The sequence below is a fragment of the Schistocerca americana genome, chromosome 6, assembly GCF_021461395.2.
Source record: "Schistocerca americana isolate TAMUIC-IGC-003095 chromosome 6, iqSchAmer2.1, whole genome shotgun sequence".
Taxonomy (NCBI): domain Eukaryota; kingdom Metazoa; phylum Arthropoda; class Insecta; order Orthoptera; family Acrididae; genus Schistocerca; species Schistocerca americana.
The window spans coordinates 138,390,266-138,409,407 of record NC_060124.1 but is presented as its reverse complement, the minus strand read 5'-3'; the positions used below and the strand labels follow the sequence as shown (position 1 = coordinate 138,409,407).

Here is a 19,142-nt window from a genome sequence, read left to right as displayed (position 1 = left end):
TGTGCATCTTTCTTTTACTAACTGTGATTCACTGATATCAAAGGACACTACATTATTCTGTTTTGTGAAATGCACAATTTTACACTTCCAAACATTTAATGCAAGTTGCCAATCTTTGCACCAGTTTGAAATCTTAACAAGTCTGACTGACTATTTATGCAGTCTTTTGGACAGTACTTCATTACAGATAAATGCATCATTTGCAAAAAGACTGAGGTTACAATTAATATTGTCTGCAAGGCCGTTAAAATACAACATGAACAGAAAGGGTCCCAAAACACTTCCCTGGGGCACATCTGAAGTTACTTCTACATCTCATGATGACTCCGTTCAAGATAACCCACTGTGCCCTCAATCCAGTCACAAATGTCAATGACACACCATATGCTTGTACTTTTGACAATAAGCATAGACGTGATACTGAGTCAAATGTTTTACACTTCTTCCTTCCAGATACAGGTTCTAAGTGAAATAAATTATCTATCCAGCACTCTCTATATATTGTAGAAATTTTTTAGGGAAATTCAAAAGACAACCTGTAGAGAATGTTGATGACTTTTTGTATGATCCCTCTTGTCTATTCACAAAACCAAATTATCTTCACACACACTTATGTTCTGCTACAGTAGAAGACCCCAATCACATTGTGAACAAGGGTGAGTAGGTGCAAGATTAATATGAAAAAGTGGGGTATCAGTGGTGATGAACTTTACAATACCTCCTTAAAACCTCTGGCCCCTCACAAGGAGTAACACCTCAATCCTTAGAACCTCTTGCCCCACTGAAACGATGCAATTCCCACCTTTTCCTTCTTCCTAACATCCACAAATCCAACCATGCTGGTCATCCCAAAGTTACAGGCTTCAAAGCATTTACTGAAGTTTTATCTGCCTCAGTTAATCAGCACCTGCACCCTATAGCACAAAGCCTCCCCTCCGATACTGAAGACACCTACCATTTCTAAGATTGTCTGAAACCTGTGTCCTCCCCATTCCCCCCCTCAAACCCCACTTGCCTACATTGATGCCACTACCCTCCATGCCAATGTTCCCCATGTCAACAATCTGTCTCCTGCTGAACATCACCTCAACCAACACCCACCTGATTCCAAACCTATGACATCCTTCCTGCTCACCTTGATTAATATTGTCGCAGAAGAAGCTGAGTAGCACTGTGGTGTAGTGGGTATGATAGTAAACTGTTGCATCGAGGGTCGTGAGTTCAAAACTCACCTGGACTGTACAATTTTAATTCCTATATGCGGATCGAGTACATTCTAGAAGTATCCACAAATGTCAAGAATCATCGTACTGGACTGTTCTGTAGCTGTATATATACTGTATGTGTTCTGGCCGGAGGCAGTTTGCTCCACGCTCTTGTATGTGCAAGAGCTGAATAAACCTTCGTTAAGTGAAGTTAGTATTCATCATTCACCTAATTACTCCTTCTTCTACGTGACATTATTCAGGTGGAGGCACTGGGTATTGGAACTTGTGATAGCACACATTATCGACGACACAGTGGCTCCCATCAGGCCACAACAGAGCCGCTGTTTACGTGGCGAGAAACCCGAGTTCGAGCCATATTCAATAGATCACAATCTATTGGAGACAGAAGAAGAAGAGGACGTTATGATGACAGCAACTGTGCGCCACCACATGAGACATCCTTCCGGGTTCTCGGGTGAAGATGGCCAAGATCCAAACAAGTCGCTGAAGGTTTATGAGTGTATAGCCAAATTTAACAAATGGGATGGCACCACTGTGTTTGGCTAATGTATTTTTCTACTTGGAGGGCACTGCCAAGCAATGGTATGAGAACAACGAGGAAAAGTTCACAAGCTAGGAAGTATTCCAGGCGGAACTGCAAAGTATTTCAGCGACACATAATGACAGAAGGGCAAAGGTCAAGATAAATTAAAGTGCAGGCACAGGGTCCAGGAGAGACTACAGCATTGTGCATTCTAGACACCTTGGAGCTGTGTAAAACAGTGGATCCTAGAATGAAAGAGGAAGATAAGGTAGCACATCTCTTGAAGGGTGTTGCTGAGGACATGTATGAAGCCCTACTCCTGAAGGAGACTTCGACAGCAGACAACTTCATACAATGGCACCAGAATATTGAGACAATGCATCAAAAAAGAATTACATGCAAGAAGTTTGAACGGCTTCCAAACATCATATCAATGACTGTGATGGAGGAAGGAACTGATTTTGCAAGTGTTCTTCATCAGATAGTGAGTGAGGTAGTTCAGAAGGCACTTGGATTGCACGGTGAGCAAAAAACCGAGACACTTCAAGAGGTCATAAGGTAGGAAGTGGAACAGACGTTGAACCCAATTTCTCGTCCTTCATTCCCCTTTAAAACGGTGACCCAGGCGAAGTTATGTCCCTACAATGACGCATGAGGAACCTGTTTGGGCACCAAGGAAGACTGATGTCTGGAGGACCCAGGATAACCAATGAGTATGTTTCCACTGCGGACGACCAGGACATGTGGTGCGCTACTGTCAAGAAAGGTGGCGGATATTTGATGACGCTCGCACCAGAAGACAGCAGATTGACCTTAGCCAATGCCAACTCCAGGATTGCGAAGATGAACAAGAAGATGTGGGTGCAGGACAACGTAGGTGAACATTGCCACAAGCTAGCCGCTGGAGAGGATGCTCCCCAACATGCCAATCAAGATCTCCATCACCATTTAGAAGTTTCAGCCGATCACCTAGCCGCCGCAATCTGTAAAACTAAAGTGTGCGACCTTCCTTGAAGGTGAGGCCGCCGAAACGAAAAATCCTCCGCCATCAATCACTATAAAAATGATAGGAAACTACATCGATATCCTCATGGATGGCCAACCAGCCCAAGCTCTTGTGGACTCTGGAGCATCATATTCTGTCGTTTCGGAGAAGCACCGTCGCTATTTGCAGAAAACCGTATTCGTTGACAACAAAACACTTCTACTGAAGGTGGCTAATGGGAAATACATAAAATATACAGGAAGATGTGTCATTCGTGTGGGTATAAGTGGCCATACACAGCCCTTAGAATTCATCGCCTTACAAGAGTGTAGTCATAACGTCATTCTTGGATGGGACTTTTTGAAAGCTTCTCAGGCAATTATAGATGGTGGTCACTCGAAGATTATGCTAGATGAGATGAGATACTGTGGACAGGAAGATGTGCATCCGAGTGTGTGGAGACTGTGTGTGCTGGATGAAGTGATCATACCTGCAGTCAGCTCTACAAAAGTAATTATCACATGTCATGCCATGCATCAACCCATGGATCTTGTAGTAGAATGTAAGAGAAGCATACCACTGGAGAATAACTTGGTCATCCCAGCCTCTGTCGTCTCATTTAAGAACAGATTCGATGAATTGTGAATATTTAACTGTCGCCAAGAACCGCAGATCCTTCCAAGACGCATGTATGTAGCAAACGCTGAACCATTAATTGCCGAACAGCTGAGCATCATAGAAACCTCCCACGTCGAGTCTGTGGGCGAAATTGGCACTACCACTACAAGGCAAGAACTTCGAGCTCTACTATCACCAGCTCTCACTAAGGAACAACAGACGAAACTACTTGCCATTCTTCAAGAGTTATCTGAATGCTTCAATCCACAGGTGAAGAGCAAATTAGACTCATCAAAGGTGAAGCACCGGATCAGCACTGGAGACTATCAACCAATAAGCCAGACAGCATACAGTGTGTCAGCAACAGACCGTCGAATAATTTGCGATGTGGTAGAGAAAATTATGAAGAATGACATCATTCGACCATCGCAGAGCCCATGGCCGTCGCCACTAGTTCTCTCACCAGGAAGAAGGATGGCAGTTGGCGCTTTTGTGTTGATTACAGGAAGCTTAATAAGATAACTAAAAGGCATGTTTACCCCCTTCCACGAATTGACGATACACTAGACTGTCTAAAGGGCACTAATTTTTCTCAACCATGGACGTGTACTCGGGATACTGGCAAATCGAAGTAGATGAGCTGATCATGAAAAAACTGCATTCACCACCCCTGAGGGCCTGTATGAGTTTAAGGTAATGCTGTTTGGTTTGTGTAATCCATCAGCAACTTCTGAATGGATGATGGATAATCTTCTACGTCACCTGAGGTGTCTTTGCTATTTAGATGACATTACAGAGTTCTCAGACACATCTGATGAGCACGCAAAAAGATTGAGGGCCGTTCTAAAGTGTTTCCAACAAGGCGAACTGAAACTTAATCCAAGAAAGTGTCTCTTTGGAGAAAAAGAAATCAAAATACTTGGACACCTTGTTTCAAATGAAGGTGTGTGGCCAGACCCGAAAAGGTAAGACCTATAACTGAATTTCCTATTCCTAAAAGTGTTAGAGATGTGAGTAGCTTCCAAGAATTATGTTCTTATTCTCATCGTTTTATCAAAGACTTTTGTATCAAAGCCAGACCACTCCAAGAGTTGTTAAAAGCTGATGCTAAATTTATCTGGGGTGGTGCTCAACAAGATTCTTTCGATGTGCTGTGAAAAGCTCTAATGACTGACCCTGTACTTGGTCTGTACGATGAGAGAGCACCTACAAAACTACACACAGATGCCAGTGGGCATGGGATCGGTGCTGTTCTGGTGCAAATTTCGGATGGAAAAGAGAAGGTTATAGCCTATGCTTCTAGTACACTTACAAAAGCCGAGAGAAACTACTCAACTACAGAAAGAGAATGTCCTGTTGTGATCTGGGCCATGTGCAAATTTCGACAGTATCTCTATGGAAGGCCAATCACAGTTGTTACAAACCATCATTCACTTTGTAGGTCGACAGGTCTTAAGGATCCAACAGCACAAGCCAGGTGGGCACTACGTCTTCAAGAGTATGGCAATACCACAGTGTGTGTACACACACACACACACACACACACACACACACACACACACTACCATGTATTATAAACTCAGCTCAGCTTTCAGCTCTTATTAATTCCTCCATGAGATATTGTCAGTAATCTCATTTTGCTTATAGTCCTGTCTTCCACCTTTAAGTTTTGAGGTTTTCAAATCATATCCAATGCCGTCCTCAGCAATCAGTCCTTCCTTCTCATCCCATCCAGGAAGACTCCCCTGACCCAAGGTTCTGAGTGACTTTCCCGCAACTTTCCCCACTTTCTAAACCTCGCCATTTCTTTTCTTTCCCCCCATCTTCCTTCCCCTTCAACCCTTCTGCCAGAATGAGGAAGCAGTGGTTCTAAAAGCTTGCACATTTCCTTAACTTTCATGTGCGTTTCCAGCTACTGCTGCTTGGCAAGTATATTTTTCACCTATCTACTTACATTACAGTTTCGAAAAGTGTTTATTTTTGCTGATATATTAATTCTTCTAAGTACAGTCATTTATGCTTCATTATGACCAATACAACTACACTGTACGCCATAGATTGCCCACATTGTGTCATTCTACAAAAGCCAACCAGTACCCTTAAATAGAAGTAGGGATCCCTTTACTAGATCCCTGTTAACCACAATTTCTTCAGGAATTAATGGTACAGCTATTTTGTACCTTTTGCTCTCCAATGCTTCGCATCAGAATATTAAATGTGGTGTGGTCTCATCCCCTGTACCACACAGCCCTCATTTAAGGGCTTCTTCCTCCAGGGCCTTCATCTGCACGTATTCACTGAAGTTCCATTGGCCAGTGATTAGACCTACCACGAGTTTAAATCCTCCACATGTTCAGGCCCAGGACTGCACAACTTCTCTTAAAACATGTTTGCACCATCATGTTTTTGTTTTTAGATTTTAGTTCAATGTTCTACATGTTGTATCCTGATCCAACTATATAGTTAAGATTTTACCATTGCCTTAATAATTTCATTGCCAGGGCTGATACAGTTTTCACAGCTGCTTGGCTGTCTGAATAAATGTACGTACAATCCTTGCAACACATATATAGATTCTCCTCTAAGAATACTCTGACAGTGAATACTGTGGATAGGTTCCCTAGACAGACTGCACTCTCCAGTTGAGGCTGCATCTGTTTCATCTTATATAGACTAAGCATACAGCCTAAGAGGAACACAGTGGCCATCTTGTAAACAGATTTATAATATAACAAACTTTTGTTTTTTAAATTATAGCCCAGGCTTACAAGCAGTTTTTCTTCCTGTCCAGCACTCACAAATTGAGCAAGGTCAAGAAGCTAAAGAAAATGACATTACATGTCATGGACCATACAGCAACTTGCAACTGTGTAAACAGATGTGAACTTTAAAATTGACCTGTGGAACAGTAATATCAAATTAATGTGAGCAATTATATATTTGCAATCTTTATTTTATTTGATACAAAAATTGAGAATGAAATCGATCTTGATGTTTTAATAGTATTCTGTAATTACTGCATGATCCAACACTAATATACTTTATGTGCACTGTAAGACGACTCTTGTATAAAGATGCCAGGATAGCATACGCACCAATCTTGTTCCCAATACCCACTACAGAGAAAGAATTGCAGTTATATTTGGGGATAGCTAATTACTATAGAATATTTATTCCAAAATTTGTTGAAATCACAAATCCATTCACACAATTACTAGAAAAGAAGTGAAATTGCAGTTGTATCCAGATGGTGAAAAAGCATTTGTAAAACTCAAAGATTGGTTGACCATTGGTCCAGCTCTCACTTTTCCAGACCACCAAAAGCAATTTATACTCTCATGTGACATCAGCAATATGTACTAGGGTGCATCTTAAGCAGGAAGCTGCTTGAAGCAGCCCGCCAAGAATGCCTCTCCTGTGCCAACCTCTTCATCTCAAAGTAGCACTACATCATCAATTATTTGCTTGAAGTATTTCAATCTCTGTTTTCCTCTACAGTTTTTCCTTCTACAGCACCGTCTAATACCATGGAAGTTATCCCCTGATGAGACATACATCCTACCAGCCTGTCCCTTCTTTTTGTTGGTGTTTTCCTTAACAACCCTTTCCTTGCCAATCTCCCAGAGAACCACATTACCTTAGCAGTCCAATTAATTTTCAACATTCTCCTGTAGTACCACATCTCAAATGCTTCAATTTTCTTCTTTTCCAGTTTTCTCACAATCCATATTTCACTATCATGCAATGCTGTGCTCCAAACACACATTCTCAGAAATTTCTTCCTCAAATTAAGGCCTATGTTTGATACTATCAGACCTCTCTTGGCCACCCCAATGTCCTTTTTGCCAGTGCTAATCTGCTTTTGATGTCCTCCCTGCTCTTTCCATCATGGATTATTTTGTTGCCTACGTAGTGGAATTTCTTAACTTCCTCTACTTTGTTATCACCAATCCTGCTGTTAAGTTTCTCGCTGTTCACATTTCTGCTATTTTTCATTGTTTTCGTCTTTCTTCAATTTACTCCCTATCCATATTCTGTAGTCGTTAAGACTATTCACTCCATTCAACAGAGTCTGCAAGTCTTCATTTTCACTGAGGATAGCAATGTCACCAGCAAATGTTATCACTGATATCCTCTCAAATTGAATTTCAATCCCACTCTTGAACCATTCTTTTATTTAATTCATTGGTTCTTCAGTGTACAGATTGAACAGTAGTGGCGAAAAAAATGTATCCCCATCTTACACCATTTTTAATCCAAGCACTTCATTCTTTGTAATCACTCTTATTGTTTCCACTTGGTTCTTGTACATATCGTATATCACCCATCTTTCCCTATAGCTTACATTTATTTTCTTCAGAATTTCGAACACATTGCACCATTTTACACTATTGAATGCTTTTTCCAAGTTGACAAATCATATGATCGTGTCTTAATTTTTCTTTAATCTTGCTTCATTTATCAACCGTAATGTCAGAATTGCTTCTCTGGTGCCTTTCCCTAGGAACCGATTGTCATCTAAAATATCTGTAATTTTATTTTCCATTCTTCTGTATATTATACTTGTCAGCAAATTGGACACATGAGCTGTTATTCTGATTGTGCGATAATTCTCACACTTGTCAGCTCTTGCAACCTCCAGAATTGTGTGGATGCTGTTTCGCCAAAAGAAGGGTGGTATATCACCAGACTCATACATTTTCCACACCAATGTGGATAGTCATTTTGTTGCCCTTTATCCCATTGATTTTAGAAATTCTGATGGAATGTTATCTATCTCTACTGCCTTATTCAATCTTAACTCTTCCAAAGGTCTTCTAAATTCTAATTTTAATACTGGATCCCCTACCTCTTCTATCTCGTCATCAGACAAGTCTTCGCTCTCACAGAGGCTTTCAATGTACTCTTTCCACCTACCCAGTCTCTCCTCTGCATTTAACAGTGGAATTCCCATTTCACTCTTGGATGTTACGACCCTTGCATTTAATTTCACCATTAGTTGCTTTGACTTTTCTGTATAGTCAGTCCTTCCAATAATCATTACTGTTCGATTTCTTTCCATTTTTCATGCAGCCATTTTGCCTTACCTTCCCTGAATGTCCTGTTTATTTCATTCCCAAGTAACCTATATTTCTATATTCCTGAATTTCCCTGAACATTTTTGTACTTCCTTCTTTTGTTGATCAACTTACTTATTTCTTCCACTACCCATGGTTTCCTCACAGTTACCTTCCTCGTACCTACATTTTCCCCTCCAACTTCTGTGATTGCCCTTTTTAGGGATGTCCATTACTCCTCTAACTGAACTACCTACGAAGCTATTCTTTACTGCTTTACCTATAGCCTCAGAGAACTTGAAGTGTATGTCTTCCTTTCTTAGTACTTCCTTATCCCACGTCTTTGAGCATTCTCTCTTCCTGACTTGTCTCTCAAACTTCAGCCTACTCTTCACCATTACCAAGTTGTGATCCCAATCTATACCTGCCCCTGGGTACGGCTTACAATCCAGTTTCTGATTTTGCATTCTTTGCCTGACCGTGGCGTAATGTAACTGAAATCTTCCCGTATCTCCTGGTGTTTTCCAAATGTACCTCCTCCTCTTGTGATTCTTACTACCTGAAATTTATTGCAGAATTCAGGTTACTCTTTCTTCTCTCTCATTCCTAGTACCATGCCCATATTCTCCCATAGCCTTTTCTTTCACTCCTTCCCCTACAATCACATTCCAGTCCCCCATAACGATTACATTTTCATCTGCCTTTACATACTGAATTATCTCTTCCATATCCTCACATACTTTCTCTATCACTTCATCTTCCACTTGAGACGTTGGCATGTATACCTGAACTAATGTTGTCGGTGTTGGTTTGCTGTCGATTCTGATGAGAACAACCCCATCACTGAACTGTTCACAGCAACTCACTCTCTGTCCTACCTTCCTATTCATAATGAATCCTACTCCCATTACTCCATTTTCTACTGTTGTTGATATGACCCTACAGTCGTCTAACCAGAAATCCTAGTCTTCTTTCCATTTACTTCACTGATCCCCACGATATCTAGACCAAGGCTTACCATCTCCCTTTTAATATTTTCTAGGTTCCCTACCATGTTCAAACTTCTGACATTCCATTCCCCAACTTTTAGAATGCTATCTTTTCATTTGCTATTCAACCTTTTTCTCATGGTCACCTCCTATTTGGCAACCCATTCCCAGAGATCCAAAGGGGGGCTAGTCCGGGATCTTTTGTCAATGGAGAGATCATCATCATGATAATTTTTCAATTCCAGGCCACATTACAGTGGAAACACATTATGTGTCTTTATTGCAGTGGTTTCCATTGCCTTCTCCATCCTCCTGCCACTGGTCATTGCTGATTCTTCTGCCTTTTAGGGGCAGTTTCCCACCCCAAGGGCAAAAGAGTGCCTTGAACCTATGGTTATTCCAACACATATTTATGCCTTAAAAGAGAGGTTGCCAAACATTTTAGCTTTATGACCACACTACGTTTTCCGTTAAGCCCCAAGGACCAACTATAGTTTATCATACCAACATACTGTAATGTTGAATTACATGTCAGTTTTTGTTTCTGGTCTAGACGGTGACTGGGATACCTATGGCACAGGGAGTGGGGGTGGACTCCACCCCGTAATTTCTGTTGGCACTTATGTGGAAGTGTCCAAGCCATTTCATTGCCGCAGTGATAGATGATGTGCATATTTCAGTCTATGTATTGTAATGACTACTTCCAACGATGCTAAATTTATAGTAGTGAGATCTTCCGGAGAGTAGAAAAGTTAATTGCAGTAGTACAGCAACATCTTTTGTGTAGCAGCAAGATCTGTGACCTGAACAGCAAAATATAATTGTTCTTACCAATTTTCAGCACTACTTATCTCTATGAAAAAACAGCTCCAAAACGAAACATACAAAAAATATTTACAGGTCTAAACTAGCTGAAGAGCATTTGAAGTAGCTGCTGTTAACTTCCACTAGTACACTTCATCCACAGCTGCAAACAATTTTAATTGGAAATTTACAGCTACGGCCTACATAAATCTCATTTTTCATAATTACAATCTTTAATTTCTTCCCTATGTGTGTCTCTTAGATATGCAAATTTTCAGAAAATCTCATACAATTAACTACAGTTAAAATCTTCTATTATATTACATGTCAGTTAATATATATCTGAATTGGTCATAAAAAAATAACTGATTATTTAAAGTATTTTGTATGATTTATTTACAGTGTAAATTTTACAATGTCAGTTTTACTTTGCTTAATGAGCTCAATTCATTCCCGAATCTTATTCGTAATTAACAGACATTAAGTGGAATGCTTTTTTCCCCTAGGAATCCATGTAGAATAAGTCAATGTGTTCCATTCTGAAAAAACAGGTATTCTAACAAATATATAATATTGTAATTTTTTATTTATAGTAATTTGCTGAAAAAGAGAGTGCCTTATGGGCAATCTTTAATGAATTTGTGTTAGTTAACAATGATGTATCAGAATTGGAATTCATAAACAGATGCTGTATGGGAGGATTTCCAAGCACTGGTGAAGAATAGACCTTGCAATGATGTTGCGCAGAATTTGCAACAGCGTTGTGGAAGCCCAAGCAGTGGAACAAGGTGATAACAATTGTGGTGGGAGGTGCACTGTGATCCAGACAGTTGACTGAATACAGTATTGTCGGAGCCTCCAATTTACAGTAATTTATAGAAAACTGCATGACTTAGTATTCATTTATAATGGCTAAAGTGACTAATCCAGGCCAGAAGGTGATTTTTTTAAATGGTTATTAAAGACTGAAAAAAAAAAAAAATACTATACAGGCTCCTCATGCGAAGCAGCATTTGTTAAGCAAGTCAGTGTCTTAATTTGCTTCTACCTGTTGTGAATCACTCTTTATGGGAGGTGCTCAATAAGCAAAATTTGACTGTAATACAAAAAATTATGGCAGGCCACATACCATGCTTGTCTGATCTGTTACAACGTGCTGGACTGATGATGTTCGTGGGTCGGTGTTGGCCCACTGGTCTTCGTTTGGAGACCCCGCCTTACTGTCATCAGATGGATTGCAAAATAGCTACTGATACAATATGTATGTGAATTTCATGTGTTTCCTTAGTATAATTAAGGATATGTGGGCATATATGTTACGGTTATGTTTTAAAAAGTACCAAGTCCAGGACGGTGTTGCTATTACGAAGAGGCTCACCAGTGAGTAAAACAGACACATTTTGTGCTGTTTGAGGCTTACCCGGCACTGCATCTGCTTGATAGGTTCGCGGGAATTACGCCGGACAATACTGTAGAAACCGCACAATATTTCAGCGAGAGAAATGCTCGCCACCTTTAGGTGCTACTGTCGCGTCGTGGAGAAGCTCGCCAATTTATGTGTTTGCTTTCTAGAATAGTGCAGGCGACAGCAGGAACATAACGACATCAAAGACCAATCATGGGTGGCATCGAATACAAGAGCCGTCTGATGGAGAAATGGGTCGCGATCTGTGGAAGCATGCCGCGGCGCGGGCAATGCGGCCGGGAGCGACGGACCCCGTTCGCACGCGCGCAAGGTGTTGGCACGCGATTTAAGTATCTGTGCTAAGGTTTCCCATCTGCGTTGACTTGGTGCAGTTGCTAATCCGCGGCTGACAATTCCTTAATGCCGCCAAGGCTGGCTCCCAGGCTTTGCTCAGGTGAAACCCCATGTCTCTGTTTATTAAGTCACTGCTTATACATATTTCGACCGTCTCTTTGATGATGGAGTCCCAGTATGTGGAAGCATACGAGAGGATCTTGGTTTCTTCATAGTTCATACCGTGTTTCGTGTCGAGGCCATGTTCAGCAACCGCAGACTTCTCTGGCTGACCCAACCTCGTGTGACGTATCTGTTCGTAGCATCTGTCTTTAACTGTACAACACATCTGGCCAATACAAGACTTCCCACAGGGGCACGGGATTTTATATATTCCTGGTCTCCTCAGGCCGAGGTTGTCTTTAACAGAGCCCAGCATTGATTGCACTCGTGCTGGGGGCCAGAAAACACGTTTAATCCGGTATTTCTTGAAAATTCTGCACATCTTAAAAGACACGCCACCGTCTTACTTCTTACTGATATGTCAGGACCAGCAAACTACACCGACTTTCACCAAGTATACCCATTATGTGGACTCTGCGGCGGCCAGGAGAATTAAACAACGAGCAAGCAGGGCACTGGTGAGAGAAAGAATCCGTTATATTAGATGAGTATTAGACCAAGTCGCCAGAAGCCTGCTCTCACTTCATCTGAAGATCTCGTCATGTCTGTCAGCGTATTTCTGGGAGTGGGTGGACAGCTCTACTTGGGTGCTTTCAGACTGGGCACGGCAGCAAATCACGGCGCTTCAAACTTCCAAGTTCCAACGCCTTACACACCGGTCATTGCAAGAAGAGAAATTTAGCAGACGGACTGTGTTTAATCTCACAGATAAACCACTGAGTGATGCTGCAATGTCAGTGTTAGAAAAGGGACTTAATTTTGCGCCTACTCCCAAGACCTTGTCCATCAAGAAGCCATCAGTGCCATTGAACAAGGTGTTTTAAAACTTCCGAATGATGCTGCTGAAGAAATAAAGCAGGAGGCTTGGAGATCAATAACCAGGATGCCTGCACCCAAGCAGAACGTCACCATTGAAGAAAGAAGAGTGCTCCGATCTTTAAAAGAAGACAATGATATAGCAATTTTACCAGCTGACAAGGATAACGCCACTGTTCTTCTGCCTGCTACATCTTATTTTGGCAAGATGATGGACTTACTACAGGATACAGCGTATCATCGTCTCCAGAATGATCCAACGGATTCCGTACAACATAAGACATCCACTCTCCTCAGATTCAGCCAACTTCCTGACCATGTGAGTTTAAGAGAAAGAGCACCAGTTCTGCCACAACTTTATGGCCTGCCAAAGATACATAAGGAAAATGTTCCGCTTCGCCCTATCATCAGTAATATAGGTGCCCCAACATACCACCTAGCTAAACATCTGGCTTCTCTTCTGAGTCCCATGGTGGTGAAACTTGAACACCATATTCGAAACTCAGAAGATTTTATACGGCAACTGAAGAACCTGTGCCTTGAATCTACCGACTTACTAGTGAGTTTCGATGTGGTTTCTTTGTTCACACGAGTGCCTCTGATGGACTCATTACAACTCATAGGAGCTAAGCAGGAAGAGGACATCTTACACCTTTTCAAACACGTGCTTACCTCGACTTACTTTATATTTAACGACCAGTATTTTGAGCAGACTGACGGTGTTGCTATGGGTAGCCCTCTGTCTCCCATAGTAGCTAATCTTTTTATGGAAGATTCTGAGGGCAAAGCACTTCAGACAGCGGTTTTGAAACCCAAACGTTTTTGGAGATATGTAGATGATACGTTTGTGTTATGACTGCATGGGAGAGCAATGTTTCTTTCTTTTCTGGAACATCTGAACTCCCTCAAAAATGGTTCTGAGCACTATGGGACTTATGAACTCCCTCCATCCAAGCATCTGTTTCACCATGGAAGTAAAGAAAGATGGTGAGCTCTCATTTCTGGATGTTTTGGTTCGTAGAAAAGGAGACGGCTCCCTGGGTCCTAGTATGTTCCGGAAGCCTACCCACACAGACTTGTATTTACAAGCTACGAGCTGTCATCATCCCTCACAGCGCAGCGGTGTATTATGGATGCTAGTGCATAGAGCTAGAGCCATCTCAGATCAGGACATCTTATCGGCAGAGCTTAGCCATCTCCGTTCTGTGTTTGCCCAGAACGGGTACTCCGAGAAGCAGATGCGGAATGCATTTCGACCAGCACGCTCCAAACCTCAAGAACAGCCTGAAGAAGCAGAGAACACCTAGGGGTTGGTTTTTCTACCGTATGTCAGTGGCGTGTCTTTTAAGATGGGCAGAATTTTCAAGAAATACCAGATTAAATGTGTTATCCGGCCCCCAGTACGAGTGCAATCAATGCTGGGCTCTGTTAAAGACAACCTTGGCCTGAGGAGACCAGGAATATATAAAATCCCGAGCCACTGTGGAAAGTCTTATATTGGCGAGATGTGTTGTACAGTTAAAGACAGATGCGACGAACAGAAACGTCACACAAGGTTGGGTCAGCCAGAGAAATCTGCGGTTGGTGAACACGGCCTCGACACGGGACACATTTTGAACTATGAAGAAACCAAGATCCTCTCATATGCTTCCACATACTGGGACTCCATCATCAAAGAGACGGTCGAAATACGTATAAGCAGTGACTTAATAAACAGAGACATGGGGTTTCACGAAATACGTATAAGCAGTGACTTAATAAACAGAGACATGGGGTTTCACCTGAGCAAAGCCTGGGAGCCAGCCTTGGCGGCATTAGGGAATCATCAGCAACATCATAGGGAATCATTAGCAACTGCACCGAGTCAACGCAGATGGGAAACCTTAGCACAGATGCTTAAATTGCGCGCCAACACCTCGTGCTCGCGAAAGGGGTCCGTCGCTCCTGGGAGCATTTCCCGCGCCATGGCGCACTTCCGCAGACCGCAACCTGTTTCTCCAGCAGAGGGCTCTCGTATTCGACGCCACCCACGATTGGTCTTCGATGACGTTATGCCCCCGCTGGCGCCTGTGCTGTTCGTTCTAGAAAGCCAACATATAAATTGGCGAGCTTCTCCACAACGCGACAGTAGCACCTGAAGATGGCGGGCAGTTGTCTCGCTGAAATATTGTGCGGTTTCTACAATATTATCCAGCATAATTCCTGAGAATCTATCAAGCAGATATGTTTTGTTTAGGTACTAGGTTGAAGGAACTTTTGGGTGAAATTTTTACTTGCCATGTAGTGAATAGTGGTAGAACCTTAATGTTTAGGCTAGTAAGAAAACATCAGTGTTACACAGTACAATATGTTAATTATTTTGTGAAAAGAGTACTTTTCATTGCTGCTCGCCATAGGGCCAACAAGGCCTTTGTTGAAAATAGATCCCCCCTCTCTCTCTCTCTCTCTCTCTCTCTCTCTCTCTCTCTCTCACACACACACACACACACACACACACACACACACAACCACAGTCTCTGGCAGCTGGAGATAGACTGCGAGCAGCAGCACATGATAGAAAAGGCAACTTATAACACTATTTGTTTATGGTTCATCTAAATTTTTTATAGTTTTTTTGCTTTAAAATTTTCACATATTGGTACTGTACTTTCTATATATGTAAAGTAAAAAGTGCTATACTGGAGGTTCCAGTTCTTTGCATTGTAGTTGAGTAATGTAAGTAAAATATTATGTAAATTGTTTATTAAGTTAAATAATTTGCTAATGATATTTTGTATTTAAAAATATTTGTATGTATAAACTGTTCATGTTGATGTAAATTTGACAACTGTAAGAAATGGTCACACTTAGGAACAATGTAAGAAACAGGTGTTATGTAAAAGCCAGTGTGCTTTTGTTTGAAACTAAAGTGGCTCTGGGGAGTGGAAAAGGTTGCATGGGCAAACTGGCACATTACCTAGAGCAAGTGCAGGAAGTAAGTCAAAAAGTTTGTAGGCAGCAGTGATTGAAGCAGCACCCTTGTGGAGCAGAAGAAAATTTGCCTGCAAATTTGCACAAAAATGCCTCGGATGAAAACTGCAAATGGCTTACGGCATAGCTGTGAGTTGTTGGGCTACTGTATGTAAAACTGAACAATGCCCAAGAAGAAAAAATGAGCCCATACAGCAAGATACTTGCAGGTCGTACTGCGGGTAGTGTAACTGCAATAATTGTTCACCACATCCAAGCGTACAGCCACCAGATAAGGTTTATTTTTGGTATTTTACTTTTGTACAGCATGAACCATTAATTTAAACTGTGTTTTATTAGTGAATAATCATTCTTGAACTATAAAGAAACTAGTTTACCCTGTTATTTCACCCTAAACATACACCTATATAGGGTTCCTTCCTTGTGTTTGATTAATCCGAGTATCCTGTTTTGCATACTTATCCAAGTGCCAATTTAATATAAAGAGGCACCATTTAAATTATTGTTTTTTTGTGTAAATAATGAGATATGTGTGTGAGGGACTAAATCTTGTAGTTATGAAATTATGTCTCAGTAGTGGAAGAGTGTAAATTGAATAGGGTAAATTTAAATGTAATTTTGCATCATAAAGTTAGAGTGGTCAAAAATATTTTCATTCTGAGCAATAGTTAAAGAAAAGTTGTCTTGTTGTTTCACTGGAAGGCGTAATGAAAAGTTTAGTTAGAGTAATAAGACGCCCATGCTTTAGCACATTACATAGAAATAAAGTCAAACTGTTCTTGTTTTAAAAGTTTTCTTAACTATCGCAAAGTGTTATAGTAAAAGTTTGCTTAGGTAAAATTCAGTCAGAGTGAGGCAAAGTTACTAGAATCTGTTAAATGACTAAACAGAGTTAGTTCAAAGAGTAATAGGTTTTGAAAGTTAATTCCAGTAAGAAAGAGGTTTTCTTGATGGGAAATGTTCAGTATAAAAAAATGTGTGTTTTACTATCTAAGTATCTTAGTATTTATGATATGAATATAATAGAGGGAAACATTCCACGTGGGAAAACTACATCTAAAAACAAAGATGATGTAACTTACCACACGAAAGCGTTGGTATGTTGATAGAGACACTAACAAACACAAACACACACACAAAATTCAAGCTTTCGCAACCCACAGTTGCTTCATCAGGAAAGAGGGAAGGGGAGAGAAAGACGAAAGGATGTGGGTTTTAAGGGAGAGGGTAAGGAGTCATTCCAATCCTGGGAACGGAAAGATTTACCTTAGGGGGAAAAAGGGACAGGTATACACTCACACAAACACACTCATATCCATTCGCACATATACAGGCACAAGCAGACATGTGTAAAGGCAAAGAGTTTGGGCAGAGATTTTAGTATACAAGTTTGTTGGCTATGGAAAGCACTTTTCTAAAGGTCCCCCTGGCCTTTTTTTTTTTTTCTTTTTGCTTCCTTGAAGTTATCTACTGGGTTTTTTTCTCTTTTAAAAACACAATGTATAAGGGTGTAGCAATCAAGTAATTCCAGTGTCTGCACCAACATTATTTACATGCAGTAATATTTATTTGAAGGAGCAACTTAATTAAACAGTAGCTTTTCAATTACTTCACAGTTTCACCGCCTGGACAGACTAGCAACCTTTAGTACACATTTTAAACCACTAAATGAACTTGGAACCGAGTTGTCCTAGCTTCAGTATAATATTATTCATACTGTGTTTCTTTCTAACCACTGGGTAAGATCTTCAGAAAAGAACTGAATAATATGATTTACTTATCCATTAGACACAACACATGGTCAAATCTTGTAAAAAGGGTACCGTAACTCTATTGATTAGCTTTTCCTATTACCAGGACTATCCTCCCATAGTGTACTTTATTTGGAAACTAAACTAAATTTAGTAAGAGGGTTACGCATGGCAACATAGAGACAGGATTTCTGTTATTCAGGTACAAGTATACTAAATTTCAATAGTAGCGGTAGGGTTGTAAAATGGGTGGGGGCCGCCTCCTCATCCCCACCTGGTTGCCTCTCCGATCATACACTGCTGCTCACAGTCAAGCTCCAGCTGCCAGAGACTGTGGTCATGCGTGTGTGAGATGCACTTGTGTGTGTGTGTGTGTGTGTGTGTGTGTGTGTGTGTTTATTTTCGACAAAGGCTTTGTTGGCCGAAAGCTCACTTTCCAAGAATCTTTTTGTTGTACCTATCTGCGACTCAGTGTCTCTGCTATATGGTGAGTAACAACTATTCTTTTCATAATACTGTTATATTCCATCTTGGGTTTTCCATTGTTTGCCTCTACATCTCACTGATGTAGAAACAGTTGTCCATTCTGCCAAGTTGGTAACAGCAAGAAGTTTGTCAATGAGGGCTAGTTTGTATACAGTGCGGATCAGTCATTGGTTTTATAATGATTGCTAGTAAAATCAGCTTATTTATGTCTGATTAGAGATAGTATCTGACAAATATCCGTGCCCTGCTCTCTGCACAGGAATTACTGCACTGCTGAATCGGGGCAGTCACCATTTGCCACAGACAACAGGTACACATCAGCCCCATGTCATGAGAGATCACTCTGTTCAGCTCCCAAAAATCAGCAACAGTGTGGTGAAAGGGGGAGATGACAGATAAAATTGAAGTTTTGCAAAGGATAGGACTGGACTGGTTACATTCCATGGCAACCCCAGTGGTCACCATTTTTACTTGTTACAAGCAAAGACTTTACAGTGGTGAGCAGTGCGAAGAACTACACAGTCAATGGCACCAACATTATGGCCACCAACCGCCATTAGGGGAACCACCACCCTAAGTATTAACCATACATTAATTTACCTACCTGACATACCCTTTGAAATCATACCCCTAAAAACATAACATACTTTAATAACGCTTCAACTCAACTCTTCTTGCCTCCCTATATCAGATGTTAACCGTGCAAAATGGATGCATATAAACTGAACACTTACTAGACAACGTGAAAAGGTGCCACACAGAACATCACCACTAAGTCTTAACAATAGGAACCACAACCTCAACTATCTGCAAAATTTTAGCAGTAATAGGTATTGGTTACTAAAAGTTCAAGCGTATAGCTGTCAAATTCCATCCCTTCCAACCTGCAACCTACAATGTGCAATTTCATACTGGTCATATTGGCGACAAGGAACAGTCAAAGAACAGAGCAAAAACAAGAACCAAAAACTCACTGGATGTGCCAAATGGTAT

The 19,142-nt window shown here is 41.1% G+C and overlaps 1 protein-coding gene across 1 annotated transcript in view; it reads right to left on the bottom strand.

The window, feature by feature from the left end:
• Window positions 1-19,142, bottom strand: part of LOC124619491 (exportin-2) — a 166,182-nt gene that overhangs the window by 135,641 nt on the left and 11,399 nt on the right. The window lies entirely within an intron of this gene.